At 38.8% G+C, this 24,927-nt stretch overlaps 1 protein-coding gene across 1 annotated transcript in view; it reads left to right on the forward strand.

Annotated features, from left to right (window-relative positions):
* Positions 1 to 3,954: 3,954 nt before the first annotated feature.
* The window catches only part of tp53i11b (tumor protein p53 inducible protein 11b), a 68,493-nt gene continuing 47,520 nt past the window's right edge, over positions 3,955 to 24,927 (forward strand). The window contains exon 1 of the mRNA XM_022664360.2: positions 3,955 to 4,075. The gene's annotated coding sequence lies outside the window, so the exon portion shown is untranslated. The remainder of the gene's footprint in view (positions 4,076 to 24,927) is intronic.

Below are 24,927 nucleotides of genomic sequence, written 5' to 3' on the forward strand. Positions count from 1 at the left end.
TACAGGAAAAAGGGTCATAACAAAAGGGCAGGCAGAAAAGGGTTTGGAAAAACGCTCAGTACGCAACATGAGTCAACAATACCTTGCAAAGTACATATGCTAACAGAACCCTATATATACAAAACCTAGAATTACTATGAACCGGAACAACTTAGAACACAGGTGACTCTGAACGGGGGAGCGTAACGCGATTGGGTGAAGGTGAGCGGCTGACAGTGACGTCATCACCAGTGGGTTTATGGGAAATGGAGTTCGGGAGTGTGAAAGGAGAGCCTAGAGACGTGAGAGTGACGTGCTGTGTTCTGTGACGTGCTGTGTTTTGTGACATGCTGTGTTCTGTGACGTGCTGTATTCTGTGATGTGCTGTGTTCTGTGATACGCTGTGTTCTGTGATGTGCTGTGTTCTGTGACAGGCTGTGTTCTGTGACATTTTGTGTTCTGTGACGTGCTGTATTCTGTGACGTGCTGTGTTTTGTGACGTGCTGTGTTCTGTGATATGTGATGTGCTGTGTTCTGTGACATTCTGTGACATGCTGTGTTCTGTGATATGCTGTGTTCTGTGATATGCTGTGTTCTGTGACATTTTGTGTTCTGTGACATTCTGTGTTCTGTGACGTGCTGTGTTTTGTGACGTGCTGTGTTCTGTGACATGCTGTATTCTGTGACATTCTGTGTTCTGTGACATGCTGTGTTCTGTGACATGCTGTGTTCTGTGACGTGCTGTGTTCTGTGACATGCTGTGTTCTGTGACATTCTGTGTTCTGTGATACGCTGTATTCTGTGACATTCTGTGTTCTGTGACATGCTGTGTTCTGTGACATGCTGTGTTCTGTGACGTGCTGTATTCTGTGATGTGCTGTGTTCTGTGATACGCTGTGTTCTGTGATACGCTGTGTTCTGTGACGTGCTGTGTTCTGTGATACGCTGTGTTCTGTGATATGCTGTGTTCTGTGACATGCTGTGTTCTGTGACGTGCTGTGTTTTGTGATGTCCTGTGTTCTGTGACGTGCTGTGTTCTGTGACGTGCTGTGTTCTGTGACGTGCTGTGTTCTGTGACATTCTGTGTTCTGTGATACGCTGTGTTCTGTGACGTGCTGTGTTCTGTGATACGCTGTGTTCTGTGACGTGCTGTGTTCTGTGACATTCTATGTTCTGTGACATTCTGTGTCTCTGTGACATTCTGTGTTCTGTGACGTGCTGTGGTTTGTGACATGCTGTATTCTGTGACATGCTGTATTCTGTGACGTGCTGTGTTCTGTGACGTGCTGTGTTTTGTGACGTGCTGTGTTCTGTGACATTCTGTGAGCTGTGACGTGCAGTGTTCTGTGACGTGCTGTGTTCTGTGACGTGCTGTGTTCTGTGACGTGCTGTGTTCTGTGACGTGCTGTGTTCTGTGACGTGCTCTGTTTTGTGACGTGCTGTGTTCTGTAACATTCTGTGAGCTGTGACGTGCTTTGTTCTGTGACATTCTGTGAGCTGTGACGTGCTGTGTTCTGTGACGTGCTGTGTTCTGTGATACGCTGTGTTCTGTGACGTGCTGTGAGCTGTGACGTGCTGTGTTCTGTGACGTGCTGTGTTCTGTGATACGCTGTGTTCTGTGACGTGCTGTGTTCTGTGATGTGCTTTGTTCTGTGATGTGCTGTGTTCTGTGACGTGCTGTGTTCTGTGACGTGCTGTGTTCTGTGACGTGCTGTGTTCTGTGATGTGCTGTGTTCTGTGACGTGCTGTGTTCTGTGACGTGCTCTGTTTTGTGACGTGCTGTGTTCTGTGACATTCTGTGAGCTGTGACGTGCTGTGTTCTGTGATGTGCTGTGTTCTGTGATGTGCTGTGTTCTGTGATACGCTGTGTTCTGTGATGTGCTGTGATGTGCTGTGTTCTGTGACATGCTGTGTTCTGTGATGTGCTGTGTTCTGTGACGTGCTGTGTTCTGTGACGTGCTGTGTTCTGTGATGTGCTGTGTTCTGTGACGTGCTGTGTTCTGTGACGTGCTGTGTTCTGTGACGTGCTGTGTTCTGTGATGTGCTGTGTTCTGTGACATTCTGTGTTCTGTGATATGCTGTGTTCTGTGATATTCTGTACCATTCTGTGTTCTGTGACATTCTGTGTTCTGTGATATGCTGTGTTCTGTGACGTGCTGTGTTCTGTGACATTCTGTGAGCTGTGACGTGCTGTGTTCTGTGATGTGCTGTGTTCTGTGATGTGCTGTGTTCTGTGACATTCTGTGTTCTGTGACATTCTGTGTTCTGTGATATGCTGTGTTCTGTGATATTCTGTACCATTCTGTGTAGTCTGCTGAAATAAACAGTAAGCTGTGTTTAATAGTGTGTACTTTGATCTGAATCTAAATTATTCAAATTCTTCTGACCTGACACACTCACCCCAACTCTTCAATAACTACATATACAGGGTTTTGTTCTGACAGTGGTAATAAACATTTTCATGTTTAACTGGATGCTCTCTCATAATCAGTTTTATTTGTTTTGGAGCCTGACTTTTCAAATATCCACAATGCGTTTTTACACTTAAATGGTGTCAAATATAACAATTTGTTTGTTTGTAAGACATTCAAACAAAATTGTAGAATTACTTAAATGATGCACTACATGTAATAAATTACAGGAGATAACAAATGACAACTTTTATCATTATCAAATTATCTTATCCATTCAGGAATATATTTTCAGTAGTAAATGATATAAAATAGGATGTGTCATCAGGATCAGATATTAAGGAAACATGTATTTCAAGTTGAAACACTGTCAGCTCTAATAGCAGAGCCTCGGATACTATTTTATTACTAGTACTGTGAAGTATGTGACAGAATTCTGTATGGTGTGGCCCGTTGCTCATTCCTCAACAGTAACCTCACCCTTGTTACCAGGATTAAAAACACAACAGCAAACATTGAAGCAGCCATGGAAGCTAGCAAGCAAATCTTTTCTGCTATGCAGCCTAAAGCCTCGGCAAAAAGCTCAGTGAGCAAGGAGAGCAGCTGGCATAACAAGGCAGAGTGTACCTGAGGTGGCTAAGCAAGGTTAGCTAAAGTGATCTGGACTAGGCTGCTATGCATGCTAACATGAGCTGCAGTCAGTCACAGTGGAGGAGCAGACGCGTAGTATCTGATTACTACTTCTGCAGTGAGGAGTATGCTGAAATTATACATCAGAAACCAAAAGTTAAATACTGTATTGACTCAGTTTATCTACGAATGTGATTATATGTAGATCGATGTCTTATGGCCGAAAGGATTAATGGTAAATGTTACTCATGGCCATTCCTAGCAGCTAGCCAGCGTTAGCTATTTATCTGTTTATTTCAAGTCCTCAGTGAGAGCAGGTTATATATAAGATCAAAAAAAGGCTGCATATTTATATGTTATCTGCTTCAGTAAGTTTATATGGTGTGTATTTTGGAGCAGTGGGATTTTTTCCGGTATAATGGCCTTAGTGAGTCAAGTCCAAAGCCAGTGCGGAGTTTTTTTTTTTTTTTTAACAAAAAATCTTACAATACTTCATGCTTCCCTCTGTTGACAATTTTTATGGAGATGTGGATTTCATTTTCCAGTAGGACTTGGCACACTGATTTGTCTTATATAATATTCTAATTTTCTGAGAAACTAATTTTTGGGTTTTCATTTGCTGTAAGCCATAATCATCAACATTAAAATAAAAAAACTCTTAAAATTGAACTGAATTAATGAAATAAAGTAACTTTTGAATGATATTATATTTTTTGGACGCACAGTACTGTGGTATTAGGGAAATGTAAGTTTAAGCGGATATAATGTGATAAAAACAGATCGGTATAATTTAACTATAGATTAAATCTCAGGAACAGGAGGCGTGTGTAGGCAGGGCAGGGCGGGATCAGGGGTCCCCCTATTCTACGCTTTACGGTAGGACTGTGCGCGGTGTCGCTTCGTTACGGTAATTGTGTGTATGTGTGTGTGTGTGTGTGTTCAGTCAGTTCAGTGTGTGGTGTGTGAGGCTGTGGGCAGTATGAGCAGCAGTAGCAGCGCTGTCTGACCAGAACACCAAACTCCGCGCGCGGGCTCTCGCTCCGTACACCGACCCGGTAAGTCCCGCTGTTATCGGTCCCCGCGGCCGGGTCTCCGCTCACTCTCGCTCCCCGGAGCTCCGGACTGCGCGCCGCGCTTTATATACATAACCCCGCGCACGTGGCGGCAACCGGGGGCAGTTCAGCTCTTATACCGGATCTCGTGCCGGTCCTTGCCTCGCGCGCGCGCTGCGGGGAGCTGCTACAGTGTGACGGAGCGGATCCGCTGAAGTTGTTATAGTGTTGTTATTGTTAGCGCGGAGTGAGCGCGCGCTCTCCCTGCACTGATTTATACTCTATAGATTAACTTCTGCAGTCAAGTGCAGTCAACCCCTCTCACGCATCATCACACTATTAAATTACCCCCTAATTACTATATTACATTTATTCATTTTATTCTTTATTTATTTTAAACACGCTGAAGAGTGGTAGAGCAGGTTTGGGTCTATAGTAAATACCCACTTGTTACCTGTACAATTTCCACAGCCTGACAGAGATAAAAATGCAGTATTATTATGCATGTCAGCTGATATATGCAAAAGAAAATACCACTAGATAAACATTTGATTTATTTCATTGTTTAACTTGATTTTATTGTAGAAAAAACCCTCAAAACTACCTACTTCAGACAGTTTGAACCCAAACTAGTTCATGTTTTATCTGCTCAACTTCGGTTCATTTATTCCTGCATTTTCACCTGCAGCACATTTAAAGGAAGTTGGGACACGGTCAGTTCTGGGTTACTAATAATAAGATAAAAAACTAATAAATAATGATGTAATTTAAACTATAGTTTTAATTATGAAAACAGTATCCACCAAAAATAATCATTAGATCCTTAGTTTGGTACACAGAAATGTGTGAGAAAAAGATGAAAATGACCACCTAGACTGTTCTCATCAAGAAGTTCAAGTGCTGATATCCGTATGAACAGTACAAACAATGCATTGCCCAAGGTGTTCATAACCACATGATAGCAGAGCTGAGCGATTTGATAACAATATTGTAATTCCGATTCTTAAAAACCGATACTTACAAACAGATACCATCCAGTTAAACAGCACAAATTACTCTCTGAAATGAATTGTACAGTGGGGTCAGTGTTTTAAACAGTGGAGATATATTTGCTCTGCTTATTAAACATACTGTTGGTGCGATAAGTAAATGTATCTCTATGCAATCAGATATCATATCATATATTATTTTTAGGGTACAGGTACAGGTGTGGAGAATTTTAAAATGGGAAAAATGTGATGATGGAAGGAATGGAGAAAATAAAAAACACTTTACTACTTGATGTCATTAAAAATGCCTTTTAAAGTGTTGTGAGAAAGAATGGCAGTATTAAGTGTTAAATGCTTAAAAGCATCTTTTTAAATCAAGTTCATCTGCAGTTCAATCAAAGTAAATATCATCTTTTATTAGTATTTATGTAATAACTCTATTTATTATTCATACTGTAATTTGATTAAGGGTTTAGCAGACATATTATTTATAAGATTTACAGTAACTTTTTGTTGTTGACTGCAGTGTAGAAATGCGTGAAGAGTAATCAGATTTTGTCTTTATTGAGTGCTCTGTAGGTTGACTGCTTTAATTGTAGTCAGTTGGGCAGTGTTTGTGTGACTGAATGCTGGGCTGCACTTTTGTAAACAGGAGAGAACAAGAAAAAGGTTAGACTGAATATAGAAATTACAGTTTGAAAAAGTGCAGTGTTCACATCTCCACATCTGTGCAATTTATTCAATTTTTAAGTTTGATGGAACAGTGCTTGTGAGCATGTTTCGTTTATCTTTTAATCCAGTAGAAGAAAATGTGCTTAAGGCTCTAGAGTCTGCTTACCCTGTGCTCTGTGCTGTTTCTCCAAACAAACAGCCACATGTTCAGCCTCCTCTTCTCATTATACAGTGCCATTGCAGTAAATATTGTTTTTTATCAGCATTAGCGAGTAGGAGATTTGTCTTAAAAGAGTTTAGATTAGTTTAGTATCTGTGAAAATACTCTTTACAATAATCAATTCTACATTTTGTACGATGATTTTTAACCACATCGCCCACAACAGGCATTTTAAACCTTTTTTTATAACCATATAAAAATAAAAAGTTGTTACATTATGCAGCTGCTTTATGGACTCTGATCCCATCTCATTTTGTCCCAGGGAAGAATGCTGTGTTAATTATTCATTAAAATAATCACTCATTTATCATTTTTGAGGTAAAAAGTAAAATTAGATGTGATTTGGATTTTAGAATTCTGTGCGAGTGGGGATACAGTGCTATCTAAATTACTTTTAGCAGCTTAATTTAGCTCTTATATAAAAGAGTCTCAAATGAACAAAATTAAATGTGACCCACCACCTCCATCAGTTTCTGGCCCCAGTATCTCAATTTATGTAAAATAAAGATCATTTAGGCTCTACTGAATACTGTGTCAGTATTTGGTATTATTCTGTGCATATCCTCTCAGGTCGATGGGGTTGTTAGTGGACATTCTATTATCCGCAGATAAAACAGATAAAACTATTATTCCTTTACACTCTACTCACCTAGTGCAGCTCAGCTCAGTCTGAATGAACAGTGGTATAAAGGCTAAAGCACTCACTGAGCAGCTAATGCACTCTCTGATTCTCCAGCTGTTTGTTTCGCGTCCTGCGCTCGTCCTGCATGTTTTACAGAAGAGAAGCTGTGCTGCAGGCGAAGTTCCCCTTCAGGGTCGACTCATGTTTATAATCGGAGGGTAATTATCTCAGCGAGAGTTACCGTGTGTTTATTAGCTTCCTGCTGGATTCAGAATAGATGGAGTGTTTTATTAGCCGATAGAGAAAATAATAATCTAGTCTTCTTTCCTTTTGTCTGAGTTGTGATGTACTGCTGATCTCAGGTAAGAGATTAAGGTTGTATGATTGTTTAATAGAGATGTATCATACGTATCTCCGAACACTCAGACCCCTCAGTAAAGTGCATGCAGGCATGTATGGGAGGATGTGTAGGCATTTTTGCAAGTGTACATCTCTGTGTTGTGATTTCTGTGCTGTAAATCCGGCTGGTTAATGTTGTGTTGTTTGTGGAGGCCTGTTGCTGAGAGAGTGTGGAATCGTTCTCGGTTGGTCTTTAATCACCTCTGAACCTCTTTGTGAAGATCTCTTTACGCTGTTATCTTTGTATGTCTGTGTGAGACGGAAGACTTGCGCTAATGAGTTCAGTGAAGGAAAGACAAATCACTGTTCATTATTTTATTGCACCTCAAAACAGGAAGGATACATCAGCTGCAGTTTTCTTTTTTCTGTCATTTTCATTCATCATGAGCAGTTATTCTGCACTGTGCAGCTACCTCCTACTCTGTCCTTCTACTGCTCGTGCATTGTGTCTGTGTCAGAATGAATGGATCGTAGAATTGGTTTAATATAATGTCATGTAGAAGGGTGATATAATATTTCTGCAATAACACAGATTCATACTCTAGCATTTATACATGTCTGAACATGGGATGAGTGATTGCGTGAGACAGAATGTCTGTTTCCTCGTTGTCTTTTATTCTTAACCACATAATTTCTTTTTTTTAATGTTATTTGCTTTTAAAGGTTTAGGTGTGGGTGTAGGTCCTGGTGATAAAATGTAACTGGTTGATTTGTAACATTCTCTGATCAAAACCTATTTTTTACAAGTGCTTTTTTATTTTCTTAGATTATCTTTGTCTGATATTAAAGTTTAATAAGCTGAAATATGTAAGGGGGCAAATACTTAACCAAGAATAGCCAAAACATATCTTAATTCTTTGAAACTATTGTACATTCTTTCGATTGCTGTATATCTACACTGCACATAAAAATATATGATGATGATTTTGGTATCAAGACGCAATTTTAAAAGGCACACATTTCTGCATTTGTCCCAGAGAGCAGGTCACACTGGGTTAGGACAGCAGATGGTGACCTGCTTTCTGTTGCCCCTAAATCATCACGGAGTTGATTTGTCATGCACTGTCCTGTATAAACACGGCTTATGTCACTCAGCACTGAGCGAGTCATCCGTACCCTCTCCTCTCTTTTAGAATGAAGTGTCGGTACCCAGGGTACCTTTTCCTATGCACGTGTTTCTAGAGAATAAACACTTTAGAGGAACCTTGAGGTCATGCACTAATCCCTGCTGAAGTTTTAAGAGCATTTTTTAATACCTCCTCTATAGGGCTTAATACCTGCTGAGTTTTACACATACCACACACACTTATCAGCTTTAGACTCTTTATTAATTGCCCAGAAGAGTTTCATCATCAGATCTGCTGAGAGCTGTGAGCTTGTGTACAGGGCTCAGTCGGACAGTGTGGGTGGAAGTTTCCAGTTTAATTTCCTGCAGTGCTGTTGTGTCAGCATGGCATCACTGTGCCTCAACATGAGCAGATGTCCTCCCCTGGATTTTTCACACACCTTGGAAGCACAGGCTCTTTAGGAACTGCCGTTTGCTTGCATGGCGTAAGCAGTACTATATCAGCTACTTTCTGCCAAAAAAAAGTACCATATTTTTTGCTCTGTAAAGCACAACTGATTATGAATTGCACTTTTAATGAATGTCTAGTTTCTGGTCTATTTTCATACATAAGACGTACCGGATTATAATGTGCATTAAGCAACACTAGTAAGGAACATGGGTGTCGCCATGTTTTTCTTCTAGTTCAGCAGATCTCACCTGTAAAGCTAAGCTAAGTTAAGTAACCAAAACTGTAATTATTTTTAAGTCAAACAAGTGCTGGATGTGAATCTACACAGATTTATATCCTGAAAACTGTTTATTTGGGTGAGTAAAGCACTTCTGTTTATTTACAGTAAGCTTAGATTTCCAATTTGCCACCATAGCTGGATGCAGCAATATTATCATTACCAGCTAACGGCTAGCACTAACTGCGGTAAGAGGCTAATGCTGCCTGACAGCTATGGCTGGGCGATATGGAAAAAAAATCTTATCACGATATAGTTTTCCATATCAGCCGATATCGATCAAATCACTTTCTGTTACACTTAAAGGTTTATTTTTTACTCATAAGTGACAGAATAAGGAAGTTATGGCCAAAATCAGTCTTGTGGACAGACACTAGGGTGTTCACATCTTGCCAGGTGGGTACAAGGTGCTCAGACAGCTTTTAATTTATTTTAAAAAGTCATTTTACATCCACACAGGTCCGGACCCCTCCCACATGTATGGCCCTTAAAACAAGTATAAGGGCATATAAAAATCAGACCCTTTACATTATTTGTCTGTTTAATTTAAAATGCAATAGCACATTTTGAAAGGTGATTTTGATACAGTCTAGTTTTAGTCTTTTAACTAAAATGTATAATAGTTTTAGTCACATTTTAGTCTAGTTTTAATCTAATATTTTTGGTCATATAAAAAGTATGTTTTACATATGTTTTACTGTTTTTCTATTTTGGATGTGTTGTTATTTTGAGATTATTTATTGCTATTGTTTATTAAAACAATAGCCTTTAAGCTTATTGCATTTAAATTATGCTAACATTTAAATATTTTAAAGTAAGTGAGCTGTAATGGAGGTGGGAGGAATAAAGTCAAGTTTCTGAAATGATCCACTTCTACTGCAGTACAGATTTATACTAACATTACTGGCTTTCAGTAGACTAGACTTACATTACTTAACAAGTGTATTTAAAACTCATCCAGTTCAGTAACAGCAATGTTTATCTCTGTTTAAATGCAGCTACACAGATTATATAATCTTCTGTATTTAGTAAAATATTCATTTATCTGTTAAAACCTATAAAACACAAAGACAGAGGAGAATTCTGCTCTCAGGGTTTTCTAACAGAAACAGTGAGAGTTAGTAAAAAAACGGAAAGAGCTGCTTCTCTGTGTGTTTATATACTAACCCCTCACTCGAGCTGAAGTTAACCTTAATTTACACAGAAAGTGGATTAACACGGCTAACGTGTGTTACTCATTAGTTTATTAGAGTGTAAAAAGCAGTGAAGGAACCTTAGCTACTGATGACAGATTGCACAGATCCCTTTTACACCTTAAACAGCGCTAACTTTAAACTCAGAAAAGCTAAACTAACTAGCAGCAAACAGAGCAGCGTTACCTTCCTTCAGAAATCTGAACAAGCTCACCTCTCTAAATCTTGGTGAGGAGACTCCATGCCACATATTTAGGAGGTGAGTTTTCCACTGTAGAGCAGCTAAACTTATCGTATAAATGCTCTTTATCCAGTAAATGGGAGAAGAGCCGCTCTGTGAATCAGCTGTGTGAGTTTCAGAGTGAGGGGGTGGGGTGATGGGTGGGGGCGTGCTGAGCTGAGCAGCAGTTCAGGGTGCTGCCTGATTGCGTGCTGCGCCTGTTCACAGCGCTACTTAAACAGGAAATAGAAAATAAAGTTTATCGAATCCTATCGTCCGGCTTATTATAGCTATCGCGATATATATTTTCGCACACAGACTACAGTCTATTATACAACAGTTAGTTCCGACCTCACAATCTGATTGGTTGAGAAGTGTTCTAGCCGTGATGATATTCGTGATAACATCACGGCCTTCTCACACTAAACTTGTATCACTCCGCCGACACGTTGCTGAGTAACGGCGTATATACACAGTACAGTTTTGAATCATCGGCTGTATTCGGAATGGCATACTACATACTACTCGCGTACTAAATCTGCCTAAAGCCAGTATGCAGTACGCAGTGTGAGCACAAACTGAGGATCTGTAGTGCACTACAGGTACCCGGATGGTGTACTACTCCGCTCCGATTCCGCAGTGTGCATGGGGAGCTATCTTCGCGGTGTACTGCATCCCATCATGCATTGCGACTGGCTTCTCCAGCTCGCTTCAGAAAAAAACAAGATGGAGGCGAGTGCGAGAGATTTTTAAATTTTATAAATAAATATATTTTTAAATTAAGGGAATTATTTTGGAAAGTATTGGCTCACCGCTGTCGAGCCCCCTCCGCTGCCGCGGCCGAGCGCTGTCCGCCGCCGGGACCCTCCGCTGCCGCGGCCGCGCGTTCTCCGCGGGTGGGGACCCACCGCTGCCGCGGCCGAGCGCTTCCGCTGCCGCGACCAAGCGCTTTCCGCGGCCGGGACAGTGGAGGGTCTCGACAGCGGTGAGCCATTACTTTCCTTGATGCAGTAAATAATTCCCTCAGTTTTAATAAATTATTCTGTTATTTTAATAAATGATTCCCTCAGTTTTAATAAATTATTCTGTTATTTTAATAAATGATTCCCTAAGTTTTAATAAATTATTCTGTTACTTTAATAAAAAATTCCCTCAGTTTTAATAAATCGTTCTCTTTATTTAATAAATAATTACCTTTGTTTAATAAATCGTTCTGTTGATTTAATAAATAATTCCCTCAGTTTAAATACATATTTTTCTTTTAAATAAGGGAATTATTTGAATACAAATTAATAAAATTGTTTGATTTGTGTTGAGATTGTGTAAATATGAATGAGAGTTTGTTTAAATGTGTTCTTGTTGGTATTTACATAGATGAAAATAGTAATCTACTAAAATAAATAGAAATAGACATTTAAATATAACTGGAACATACTTGGGTTGTGGGGGCTGCTGCTAATTGGTTGTTAGAATTGGGTTAGCTGCTAAACTCTAAAATAAAAGCAGCAATTGCTGTTCTGGACAGTATGCAGATCTCATTAGTCTTAATAATGAAAAGGTAGGACATTTTTCATGTTCTTTCTGTTTACAACTCACTCTAAGGAATTCGGAGCACTGATTGGTGTGTCAGGGACCGTGTAGGGTACTACAATCAAAAGTGTTGCAGTACAGAGTACTACATACTGGGCAGTGTGTAGTATGCAGTACATACTAGTGCAGTATGCAGTACGCAGTATAGTAGTATGCCATTCCGAATACAGCCATTGCCTCCACCGGCACCAACAGCAGCGTTAGCTTAGCACAGGCTAGTGCTCAGCCGTGACACACTTGCCTGCAGTGCTGACTCGTCTAATGTGGAAAAAAGGGAAGGAAAAACGCTCAGCTAATGCCGTCTGACAGCCACATTGATAACTTAACCAGCCAGGCTAGGCTAAGCTAAGTTAATGCTGAGCTAAAGTAAGCTACGCTCATTTCTAACATTGAACGATTCAGAATTGATTCTCATTTAAAAAAAATAGTTTTTTTTGCGGGTGCAGCTACTGTCTCGCAGAGCTTTTTAATTGTCCTGAGGAGCTCAGCTACTGTCCTGGGTAGGACAGCTACTGTCCTGCGGAGCTCAGCTACTGTCCTGCGGAGCTCTTTAACTGTTGAACGGAGCTTTTTAACTGTACCGCGGAGCTCACCTACTGTCCTGCGGAGCTCACCTACTGTGTCGCGAGACAGCAGCAACAGGACAGGGAAAGTTTTTGCTCTTTCTGCCTCTCTTTATTAGGCTACAGAGAGGCGTGTAGTGTCGTGTTACGGTGTTTTTTGTTGCGCTGCTAAAGTATGGAGGATGAAGAAAAAGAAATCCAATGTGAAAGAATCTGAAACAAATCTAATCGTGACCCCAAGAATCAATTCTGAAATGAATTGTGGGATTCCCAAAGATTCACAGCCCTAGTATTCACTGACGATGGTTTTCTGAAGTGTTCCTGAGCTCATGTGGTTTCTGAGGTCAGTGTTGGTTTTCTGACGCTTTCTGATATTTCTCCAGATTCTCTGAATCTTTTGAATCTATCTTGTCTTTGTAGTAAAATCAGTTGAATATAGGTTAGAAATAAAACTGCAAATCATCATATTTTAATTTTATGTTTAACACAACATTATCAGAATTGTGGGTGTACTTCAGGGGTTGTCAATTAAGTTTGGCCGCGGGACGGATATTTTCCAAGCCATTACTGGGCCACAAAAAAATGGAAAATGAAGTCTAATGGGATGAAGTGCTGCAGGCTAGTAGCTCTCCAGCCCAGTTGAATTCAAAGCAGGTAAACCCCAAAAAAAATACAATAAAATAAACACGCCGCTGCTAATGCCGGACTGACGTGTCGTCAGGGTCGCTGTCCAATACACTACCGCTGGTTGTGAAAAACTTCCTTATAAGGAGATAGGGAGCCCAAGAATGAGCGGAAAAACAAGAATGGGAGAAAACTAAAGTCACACCGAGCGCAACAGAGAGAGACAGGGGAGGAATATAAACAAAAGCTCACCAGAGAAGCTTTTATTTATTTTTTTTTGTATCGTTCATTATAGTTCAACCTCACAGGCCAGATGTTTAATGCTTGTGGGCCACATGTGCGGGCCGCCTACTGCAGACCCCTGTTGTACATAATGTAATACATTTCTGTTGATTTGAGTGAATGTGTTCATAGTCTGGAGCATTAAACTGTTCACATTGTGTTAGAACACAGGGGCACTGTGCAGGTAGGGAGGAATAACAGTTAGAGTAAAGTGATTGTAAAGCTTGTGCTTGTGGCATTGCATGTGCAGCCAAGACAAACAACAGTACAAGTGTTACGATTCTGTCTCAAAGTCCCCCTGAAAGAGTTTATTCATGTTTAAAGTCTGCATGTGCTGCTTATTTTTACTTTCATGTTGATGTCCTGGTAGCTTTGAATGAGCTGTGTGTGAAATATCAGTAACTGGGCATGAGGAAATGCTGGAGAAATTAAACTTCACTACTGTTTGAGTTATTTATTAAACATACAACCATGTAGGAGTAATTACTTTGGATTAAGAGAGACTGGTACATATACACTACAGGTCAAAAGTTTTAGAACACCGCTATTGTTTAGAAGTCCAGTAGCAGTGCTGTTTTTTTTCCAGCTCGATCAGAGTGCACTTTATAATTACAGTACTCTCTCTCCCGTCCACCCTCGATTCGCTCCAGCCGCTCTGCACTGGGACAGGGCCGGAGCACATTCTGTCTTTTATACGGGGCATATATTTTTAATTTGGTGATTATAGGTTTTTTAATGTGTCACCATTGTGTGAAGCCTGGCTAGAGTTGTTTATATGCTTCAAGAGGGGAATTACAATGATATAGGTGTAAATAGTTTGAACTGTAAACAGGACTTGGTAATGTGCACCACTTTGCTGTAGTGATTAATTTATTTAATGTTTCTAGAGGTTTTACAGTATATCACCTGCTATTTATTTCGTTTTTTTTTTTTTTTTGCATGACTGGGCTTTATATAGGTTTGTCACTTATTCTACTATTGGGAGTATGTAGAATATAAAACATTAGGGCTTTAAAAGGAATCTTTGATTAGTATAGTATTCAAATTGTCTCACAAAATTATACAATATATGAAGGAATTAGTCTGCATTTGCAGAAAAACAGCTGAAGACTGTAAACAACTTTTTAAACATTTAAAAAATAGAACTTTAAAAAGAGTTATTCCACCAACTTGACACTGCTTTCCTTTTCATAATTTTTTTTTTCAGACAGTTCTATAAACACTAAAATGGCATGCATAAATAATGCAGAGGAGATTAAAGGTGAAACTACTAAAATCAGTTTAAGAGCTGTCCAACGCTTTATTAAAAAGTGGAAAGTCGGTGGGGAAACACCATCTTCCAGGAAGGAATGTGGTGTGAAGAAAAATATTGAATGATTGTGATCAGCGATCATTTAAATGTTTGGTAAAATAAATCAAATGGTATAAAAACAGCACTAGAAGTCAGGGATATGTTTAATAGTGAAAATAAGAGCATTACCACATGCACAATGCAGTAAAGCACAATGCGACTCAACCAAATATTTGTGTGTGTGACTTTTATTTGACCAGACAATACTGGAAGTATTTTTGCCCCAAGACATACCTTGAATCCAGTGTTTAGGTTGATTTTCTTACTTGAATAAGTGATTTCACACCCAGAACCCTGGATTGACTCTGCAATTTCATTCATATTTTTAGATATTTGTAGAATAGCACCACCAAGGAAGAACAGCAGAACAGCCTCCTAATTAACGCTGGCCAATTAGCATCACAAGCTAATGCAGCTGTGTGGAGCCTCACGCTGTCCTTCCTGAAGAAACATGAGAACAGAACTCCTGCAGATTCTGCTGCTCCTTACAATATGAGGAACTATAGCCCTGTTTAAACACATGAATACTGTATAGTGAAGGATAATATTAATGCACACTAAACTCAATTTATTTGTTTACTGGTGAACTATGGGAATTGTGATAAACTGATAAACAGTTACTTAAATACTGTAATGCCTTTAATGGCTTTAACAATAACATTTTAAATTGATATTAAACTTGTGTCTTACTTATGCAATACAGTCTTTGAGAAATATCTCTTTGAATACATAAATTTTGAGTGTTTTAGGTTTGTTTATAGTGTTTATGGAACCATTTAAAATATCTAGCTAGTTTTGTAAAGGAAGCGGTGTTAAAGTTGTTGGCGTATCTCTTTTTAAGGTCTATTGTTTACATTCTCACCCGTTTTCTTCATATATTGTGTAATTTTGTGGGACAAAGTAAACTCAATAATAATCAGAGCCTTAATTAGGCTTAGTGTTTTGTATATACTGATGATATGATCTTGATTGCTAATTTTGAGCCAAATCTGACATTTTTTCCCTCTAAAAGGCCAAAAAATCGACTGTGATTGTAAAGGCTTGGGGCCTAATTTATCGCTATTTTCAAGCCTAAATGGACAGAAGACAAGAACCTCTGACCTTATTAACACACAAATTTACATACATATATATATATACTGACAATAGGATCTTAATTCCCAGTTTTGAGACAAATCCGACATTTTTTCCCTCTACGACACCTAAAAAGCTACAGTGACTTTAAAAGCCTGAGGCCTAAATTATCGTTTTTTTCAAACCTAAATTGACACAAGACAAGAACCTTTGATTTATCATCGCACAAACTTACATGCATATTCCTAACAGTAAAGTCACAAACCTATATTAAAGCCCAGTAATGCAAAAATAAATATGCAAAATACTGTAACATGCATTTTTGGTCATACCACTCAGCACTAGTAGTATTTAATAAGTGTTTATTGATTAATGGGGAAAGAACACAATAAGTTGAAGCAGTCACGTTACAAAATAAACCAATCACAGGAACCACACTCAAACCGGGTCACAGTTAGACTGTACACCTGGTGCGGTCCAAACACGAGTCCACCTGAAAAGACCTCCGGATCGCTCTGGCTCTTGAAAGCACCTTGACTAAATGAACTAGACCTCAGGAAACCCGGGTCTGGAAAACAAGGGGTGGAGCATCTGGCTAACGCTAGCTAGCATGCTGTTTGTGTGTGCTGTCCCACACAGTGCTTAAACAGCTTAAAGTGTTTGAGCTGTGTTTTTAAATAGAGCTGGGCTTTATAAAATTAATCAGTTTTATCGATTAATTCAAATTTACAGTTAAGGAAGATGTGTTTTTATGAAAATCAGTTTTCTCTATGTTTTAGGGTGCTTTCACACCTGCCTCGTTTGGTCCGGTCTTTCGGACTTTTCAGTTTGGTCCGAACCAAAGTAGCAGCTCTGATCAAGAGAGGTGGTCTCGGTCCGGATCTTCTGAACCATGGTCCGGTTCTCCTGCAGTGTGAAAGAGCTTTTCTGGATGGTTCAAACTTTCAGACCAATTACAGGAAGCTGAGCAGCAGAAGAAGAAAAATAACCATTTTTTCCTTCTTTATCTGTCGGCGGCAATACAGCTGCTTCAGGACGAACACGTTCATTTGGAGAATTTAAACTAACATAGAGTACTGTGCTGAAGTTACTGCTGCTGCTGGTATAAAACCACAATAGCAGCACTACTATAGAGATTAAATGAATCTGTTCATTCATTTTATCCTGATCCTGGAAAGGCTTTCCACCGAATGAACCACCTGCTGAATTATCATCAACACGCCAACGTCAGACGCATGTCCTTCTAAAACCAATCAGCGTCAGGTTAAGGAAAACGCATCGATACGTAAGTGATGATGAAAGGATGTAGGAGTATCACACAAAGGTCTTTGGTGCGCTCCCTAAACTGCAGTGTGAAAACAAAAATAAGTGGAACAAATATATTAAAAGTAGCAACACATGAACCTCGGTTCAGACCACGGTCCGGACTTTCAGGTGTGAAAGCTCCCTTAATTTCCACACCGACGCTCCCCTGTGGACTCCCGTAGTTCAGATTGTCTTATGCCCAGGAACACCACAAAACTGGACAACAACTGTTTTAAAGTTAGGCATACTTTAAAAGGCTGATCCACGATGTGGGATATTTTAAATGTGTGGCTTTAAAATATTGTTTAGGTATAACATTGACTGCGAGGAAAAACGGTTCGAGGAGAAACTAAAAAACACGTCTAATCTGGGTCTAATTACTCGTTCAGGACGGAGAGCTCTGCGAATAATTTGCGCTTCAATATCAACTGGATCTGTTTGCATGAGAAAAGTGGGCGTAACCCTGAGTTCGGAGTAAGCTAACCTGCCAGCGAGCAGGTTAACTTCAGAGCGTAAGTTGCTATAGTAACTGACTCAGGTTCTCTCTAAGCTCGGTTTCTGGAACGGAAAACTCTGAGTTTACTTACCCGGTTTTGTCACTTAACCTGCTTTCTGGAATACCCCCCAGCTCCCCATCCAACGTAAAACAAGCAACTGTCCCTGACACATCCTCCAACTGTTTACCAGGTTCTGTATGTACTACAGTTTTTTGCATATTCAGGAAGAAAGAAAATCTCATTTTATAAAACACTGGCACAAGCTTTGTTTTGCAATTCAAGCTCAATGAGGAAAAGTCTTTGCTTAATTGCATATTAAATTGTACTTGTTTTCTGTTTTGTAAGTTTTATCAAAAAGGGCACCATTTTATTTCTTTCTATTTGTTTTTTGAATGTGCATTGATTCAGTACCTAAACTATGTTGAAAGCTTTCTAGAAGTCACTAGATGTTCTCACTGTTTACAATATTTTTTTTTTGCTTGTTTCTGGTTGCACTTTAACCACAAAGGGGACATTTAAGTAAAAAAAAAAATTAAAAACTGTTTTTTTTTGTCATCTGTAGATTAGTATGGGGAAAAAAATGATTAAAATCTAAAATTGGATTTTTTAAAAAATAAATCAAATATATTTTGGGGGGCCATATCGCCCAGCTCTAGTTTTAAGCTTTGCTATGGTTTGCCGGTACATGAAAAAGGTCATATCAGAGGTGAAATTAAAAGTGGATGAGCCGGTATGGTGGCCAGCGCTACTGTACAGTGACGTCTATAACTTGTTACCGTTGGCAGAGGGGCTCTGTGTGTCGCTATATGCTGTTGGAGCTTCTGTTTCCTGTTTATTCATACAGTGAACTGTGAGGAATTTGGGCTGCGTGACCAGTTTCCTGACACACAGATTACACACGCAGTCCCATAAACACTGTAGCGGACTTATTCACCACGCCCATATTATACTGTACTCAATCCATATACAGCTGTGTTCAAAATGATTCAATCTTCACTTCAGTAAAGTGTTTTAGCAAGTTTAACATTTATTTTTATTTCCAGGACTTATATAACTGACAAATGAAACTTAAATTACAACAGTTAATTACAACTTATTAATTGCTCTTCATAAGCAAAGATATGGATATAAAAAGATAGCAAACAGATTACACATTTAAAGAGACACAATGGGAAGCATAATTGCAAGCTTGAGTCTAAAGACACAGTGGAGACTCTACCTGGGTATGGCAGAAAGAAGATTCTGTTGGCCACTGCTGTCTGGTACCTGAAACGAAAGATGTAGAAAAATCCCCGTCTGACAGCTGAGGATCTGCAGCAGGACTGGTCAGAGGGAGATACTCAGGATTCGGCTCAGACAATAATGCGCACACTGTGTGATAAAGGCCTCCATTCCAGAACTTCCAGCACACCACGCTTCAGACTCCAAAGCATAAGAAGGGTTGACTCCAGTACGGCAAAAAACGTGGACAAACCACAAGCCTTTGGGATGCTGTTTTCTGGAGCGACGAGACAGAATTGGAACTCTTTGGACCCATGGCTCAGTGATACGCTTGGAGGAGGCTCGTACAGAAAAGAACACCTTGCCTACTGTGAAGCATGGTGGTGGGTCAGTCATGCTCTGGGGCTGTTTCGCTTCTTCAGACGCAGGGAATCTCCACCGTGTGGAAGATAAAAAAAATCTTATACAGTCAGTGACAAAGCAGAAGCTTGGGAGACGTTGGACCTTCCGACAGAACAACGATCCCAAACATACCTCCAGATCTACCATGGCTTTGTTGCAGAAGAAGGACCGGAAGATTCTGGAGTCGTCATCGCAATCACCCAACTTATACCCCATTGAAAATCTCTGGTGGGACTTAAAGAAGGCAGTTGCAACACGCAAACCAAAGAATATCAGAGAACTGGATGCCTTTGCTCATGAGGAATGGACTAAGATACCTGCTGATCACTGCAAGAAACTTGTGTTAAGCTATGTTTTAGTAAATAAGTACTAATGTTCTATGTGACAACAGGGTTGTATAATTTTGTTAATAAGGAAATCACAAAAAACACATTTGTTGGTATATTAGATAAAAACAAGATAAAAACATTAATGTTAAACTTACTAAAACAATGTACTGTAGGTATCAGTGTTCTAATTCTACTTCTGCCTGTTCCTAATATTTAGGTTTACAGTAATTATAGACACACTGTAAATAATCAATCATACAAAGAATCCTATAATAACCATAGTGTTTTATAATGACCTGCAAGCGGAGAAAACTGTTGATACCAGATAAAGCAGTGAAATCTGGGGGGGAAATATATAATGTTATTTTTTCTTTATTATTGATTTCCTACAGAGAAAATGAGGCTTAATGAATGGGTGCTATTTATAAAACTTAAATATAGAAAAAAAATGTTTGGGCACCCATGATAATTTTCCTGATTTTTCTTTACAGATCATTGTGTTTTTAGATCAGCAATTTCTATTAATATATCATATATCAGAGGAACACAGAGATATTTGAGAAGTGAAATGAAGTTTAAAGGATTTACAGAAAGTGTGCAGTAATTCGTTAAACTAAATTAGACAGGTGTATAAATTTGAATAATTTTACCACTAGTTACTGGAACACAAAATTTGAAACTCATTGACCCTTGACCTACATACACAGGTGAATCCATTTATGAGAAAAAGTTAAAGCACCAACAGCATTTTCTCTGAAAAGCGGCAACATTGGAGCCTCCAAACACAACTCTCAAATAATGATCTGAAAACAAAGATTGTTCAACATCATGGTTTTTAGAGGAAGAATATAAAAATCTCAATAATCTCAGAGATTCAGCTGCAGTTTCTACTGTGAGGAACAGAGTGAGGAAATGAAAGAATCACAGACACAGTTCTAGTTAAAGACCTGAAGTGACAGAACAAGAAAAATCTCAGATAATCAGAGGAGAAGGATGGAGAGAACAGTTATAGTGAACCCACAGACCTCCAGACCAGCTCCAAACACCTACATCATCATCCTGCTGCAGATGGAGCCACTGTGCATCATTAAATCACACGTGAGAGCATTTTGGCTTCACTGTAAGATTTAGTGATGCTGTAGAAGAGGGATAAAATCATTCCAGTATTTAGCACTGCAGCATGTTTACAGAGGCATAACCGAACACAGCTGAGATCAAACCAGTAGCCGAACCACACACTTAACACAACTAAAGCTGTTACACTTCTACTGGGATGTTTATCACTACCAAACCCCCTCACGCACACTTCAGTATGAAGATCAACCAGACCCTTATAAACAGGAAAAGATCAAAGTCAACAAATTATCCACGCTATCTTCTGTTGCCCAGACAACAGACAGCTGGACCTTCAGGGCAACAGGAATCCGTGAATGTGACTGGACTGTCCACAGCAGAGTGGGTGGAGTCCGGTGCTACAGACACACCCCCTGTATGTGAGTCACACAGACAAAAGACTTCTGCAGGTAGTTAAAGAAGCAGGTACAAAATGAATTCACAAAATTACCGAAATCCAAATAAACTCGAATATGCAAATTTAAAACAAAAAGTAATTCAAAGCCACAAATGTGGATTTGCATGTTTGTCTTATATGTTTCAGATCATCAAACTAATTTAAATATTAGTCAAGACAACACAAGTAAACACAAAATGCAGTTTTTAAATTAAGGTTTTTATTATTAAGGGAGAAAAAAAATCCAAATCTGCATGACCCTGTGGGAAAGAGTTTGCAGCCCAGTTAAAATATAACTTAACTTGAGTTTCTCACACCTGAGTTCAATTTCTTTAATCATACCCAAGAAGGAACCTAAAATATATTCAAAACAAGACATCGTGCCCATATCCAAAAAAAATTAAAACAGATGAGAAGGAAGTAATTGAGCTCTTTCAGTCTGGAAAAGGTTATAAAGCTGTTCCTAAAGTTTTGGGAATCCAGAGAACCACAGTGAGAGCTATTTTTCACAAATAGAGAAAACGTGGAACAGTGGTGAATCTTTCCAGGAGTGGCCAGCTGAACAAAATTACCCCAAGAGCACAGCGACGACTCATCCAAGAGGTCACAAAAGACCCCACAACGACATCCAAAGAACTGCAGGCCTCACATGAGTTAAGGTCAGTGTTCGTGCCTCCAACATAAGTGTCCTGTTACATCTGGCATAAAAGAACATTATTCCAACTGTAAAACATGGTGGTGGTAGTGTGATGGTTTGGGGCTGTTTTGCTGCATCAGGGTCTGATAGACTTGCTGTGATAAATGGAACTATGAATTCAGCGGACTACCAAAAGATCCTGAAGGAGAATGTCTGGCCATCTGTTCGTGACCTCAAGCTGAAACGAACTTGCGTTCTGCAGCAGGACAATGATCCAAAACACACCAGCAAGTCCACTTCTGATTGGCTGAAGAAAAACAGTGAAGCGAAGACTTTGCAGTGGCCTAGTCAAAGTCCTGACCTGGATCTGATTGCGATGATGTGGCATGATCTTAAAAAGGAGGCCTTTTCATACAGGAACATGTAGGTTTAGATTTTTTTTCTCTCCTAATATTAAAAACCTATATTTTTAATTAGATTAATTTGATAATCTGAAACATTTAAGAGACAAACATGCAAAAAAAAAAAAAAAATCATGAAGGAGTCAAACACTTTCACACCATTGTATATTTTATAAATGTTTGGAAAAATTAGCATTTACTAATCAAAAATTGATCATTTGTGAGGCAGGTAATTCTTTATAGACATGGCAAACTAATCAAAAATTAAGTTAATCATGTTAAACACATGAATTGCTTTAAAGATAAATAAAGGTCCCACCACAGCCAATTAGTCTGCTTAAAAAAAACTTCACTGAATCTAAAATTTCAATATGCATTTATCTGAACACAACATTTTTAATAGTTGATCAAATGTAAAACCTCATTACATCATTGACCCATGTACAGTATCTCATCTCTCAGTGGTTTAGACATTAATGGCTGTGTGTTGGGTTATTTTGAGGAACAGTAAATGTACACTGTTATACTGTAGCTGTACACTGATTACTTCACACTGTATCAAAGTCTCATATCTTCAGTGTTGTTTAATGAAAATATATAATACAACATTAACAGATATGTGAGGTTCTATTCACTTTTGTGAGATCTGTAACTCGTTCACAGCTACACTCTCACTGTTTACTCTTTCCTGTAGTAACATTTTAACCAGCCACAGGTCAAAGCTTGCCTCAAGCTGTTTATTTAGCTTTTATAATCAGATATACTCCTGCCATGTTTCTATCGATTAGAGTCATTTCAGATCTGTTTCTTATGTGACTGGAACAGACAGTCTGAGTGCGTGGTTAAGCTTTAAGTGTTAACTTTTTTTAGGGGTCACTATTATTTAAAGATCATTACTGTCTTCAGTAACTTATCTGAATAATTAAATATATAAAAATACTTGGAAATAAATGCTAATGAAGAGATTGAAGTAGTTTAATTATGGTTACTTAATCCACTTAATCTTCTAATGTAAGAGCTGTGTTCCAGGCCATTAATTAAACGTGTGTGTGTGTGTGTGTGTGTACCAAAATATATACAAGGTGAGGGTATATACGAGGTGAGGAGGAATAAGGAATACACTGCACCACTTTACACTTTATTAGTGTGGCATGGTGTTGATCAGATAGATTCTAGAAAAACATTTAAACTGTATCTACGCAATAATTAATGCCAATATTTTTTAAACAAAATTTTTAATCCTCTATAATAAAATATAACATATAATTGGGTTTGACATTAAAAGATGAAAATGAGATGAAAAGATCAGCATTTCAGCTTTTATTTCCACAGTTCAGAAGATTTAGCACCTTCTGTCTGAACCCACCCATTTTTATTATAAGCAAAAGTATAGAAACATTTCAATGCAAAGTAAATTAAAGTAAATAAAGCCTAATATTTAAGTTGTAAATTCTTCTCTTGCAGTGACTGTATCACGTCTGTGATCCACTGACATCACTAACCTTCTGCATTCCTCCTCTGTGGTGATTTTCCAGACTGCAGTGGGTTTTGGATCATTTAAATTCACAGACACTACCTACACTGTGTTTCACAGATGAGCTGGTGTGTTTGGGATCATGAGCAGAACCTTTCTTTCTCCAAACTTTAGCTTTTCCATCACATTAGTAAAAGTTTATCTGTGTCTAATCAGTTTATAATCAGTCCACATGCTTTTCGTTTTGTATTTCTTGGTAAATTAAAGCCTGGTTTTCCTGTTCACCTCTTTAATATTGGTTTTTATCTTCTGGTGAAGCCTCTGTACTTTTGTTCATGAAGTCTTTTGTAAAAAGTAGGTTGTGATTCCTTTGCTCCTGCCCTCTGGAGGTCGTTTTAGGGTTTTTCGTTTTTCGTTACAACACTCAAAGTTTCTGTCATCAAATGCTGTGGTTTACTTGGTCTGCCGGTTCTTAGTACTTAGTTGCTTAGTACACCAGTGACTACTTTCTTCTTCTTCATGATATTCCAAACGGTTGTTCTGGCTGTGGACAATATTTGTGCTCTAATATTTCTGATTGAGTTTCTCATCTTCTCTCAGCTTCACAGTTTCTTGTTTTTCACCCATAGACTCTCATAGCTCTCGGGTTTTTATGTTTTCCTCTAACTATAAATTCAGAGTCTGCACAGATAAAAGATATTCGGCGCTGTTTATTATTTGAATAAATAATGTATCAGGACACACCTGGGCAATTAATTAGCTAAAATGTTGATTTTTTTGTCTCATATTAAAGTTTTAAAGTTTTTTTTTAGTCTAGAGCAGAAATAAAGGGATTGACCTCACTTTCCAATACTTTTGAAGGGGACTGTAGATATGTATGGCCAACACAAAAATAGATGTATATCTGTGGCACGCTGACAGTACGTGTGAGCACACAGTGAGATTATGGGAGAAGAAAGTGTGTGAATGTGGCAGATTTTTCTCTGCAGCTGCTACAGAAGCCCAGATGCTTGGGTGGAGAGTGCGGTCAGCAGAAATGATGCAGTTAGTGATGCTTGAAGACAGTTAAAGCCTTAGTATTGATTCAAACCAAAATATAGAGCATTTCAGCCTATTTAATAACTTCATAACTGAGGTTAATTCCTATTCCAGGCACAATGTGGACAATATAGAAAGCACTACGGATCACACGATAGTTCAGTACCAAGTCTATACAGTATTACAACCTGCCTGTTCTGGTTTTATCTGGTGAAGGAAAAATATCTCAAACTTGTGTAAGAACCTGAAAAACAGATACAATCAATAAATGTCTATTTTTATATATAAGGTGCACCGGATTATAAGGCGCATTATGCAACACTAGTAAGGAACAGGGGTGTCGCCATGGGGGGGGGGGGGGGTGTAACTAAAGTAAAACTAAGCTAAGTAAACAAAGCTGTATTTAAAAAAAATATATATATATCTTTTAAAGACAAACGAGAGCTGG

The sequence above is a fragment of the Astyanax mexicanus genome, unplaced genomic scaffold (genome assembly GCF_023375975.1).
Source record: "Astyanax mexicanus isolate ESR-SI-001 unplaced genomic scaffold, AstMex3_surface scaffold_37, whole genome shotgun sequence".
Lineage (NCBI taxonomy): Eukaryota > Metazoa > Chordata > Actinopteri > Characiformes > Acestrorhamphidae > Astyanax > Astyanax mexicanus.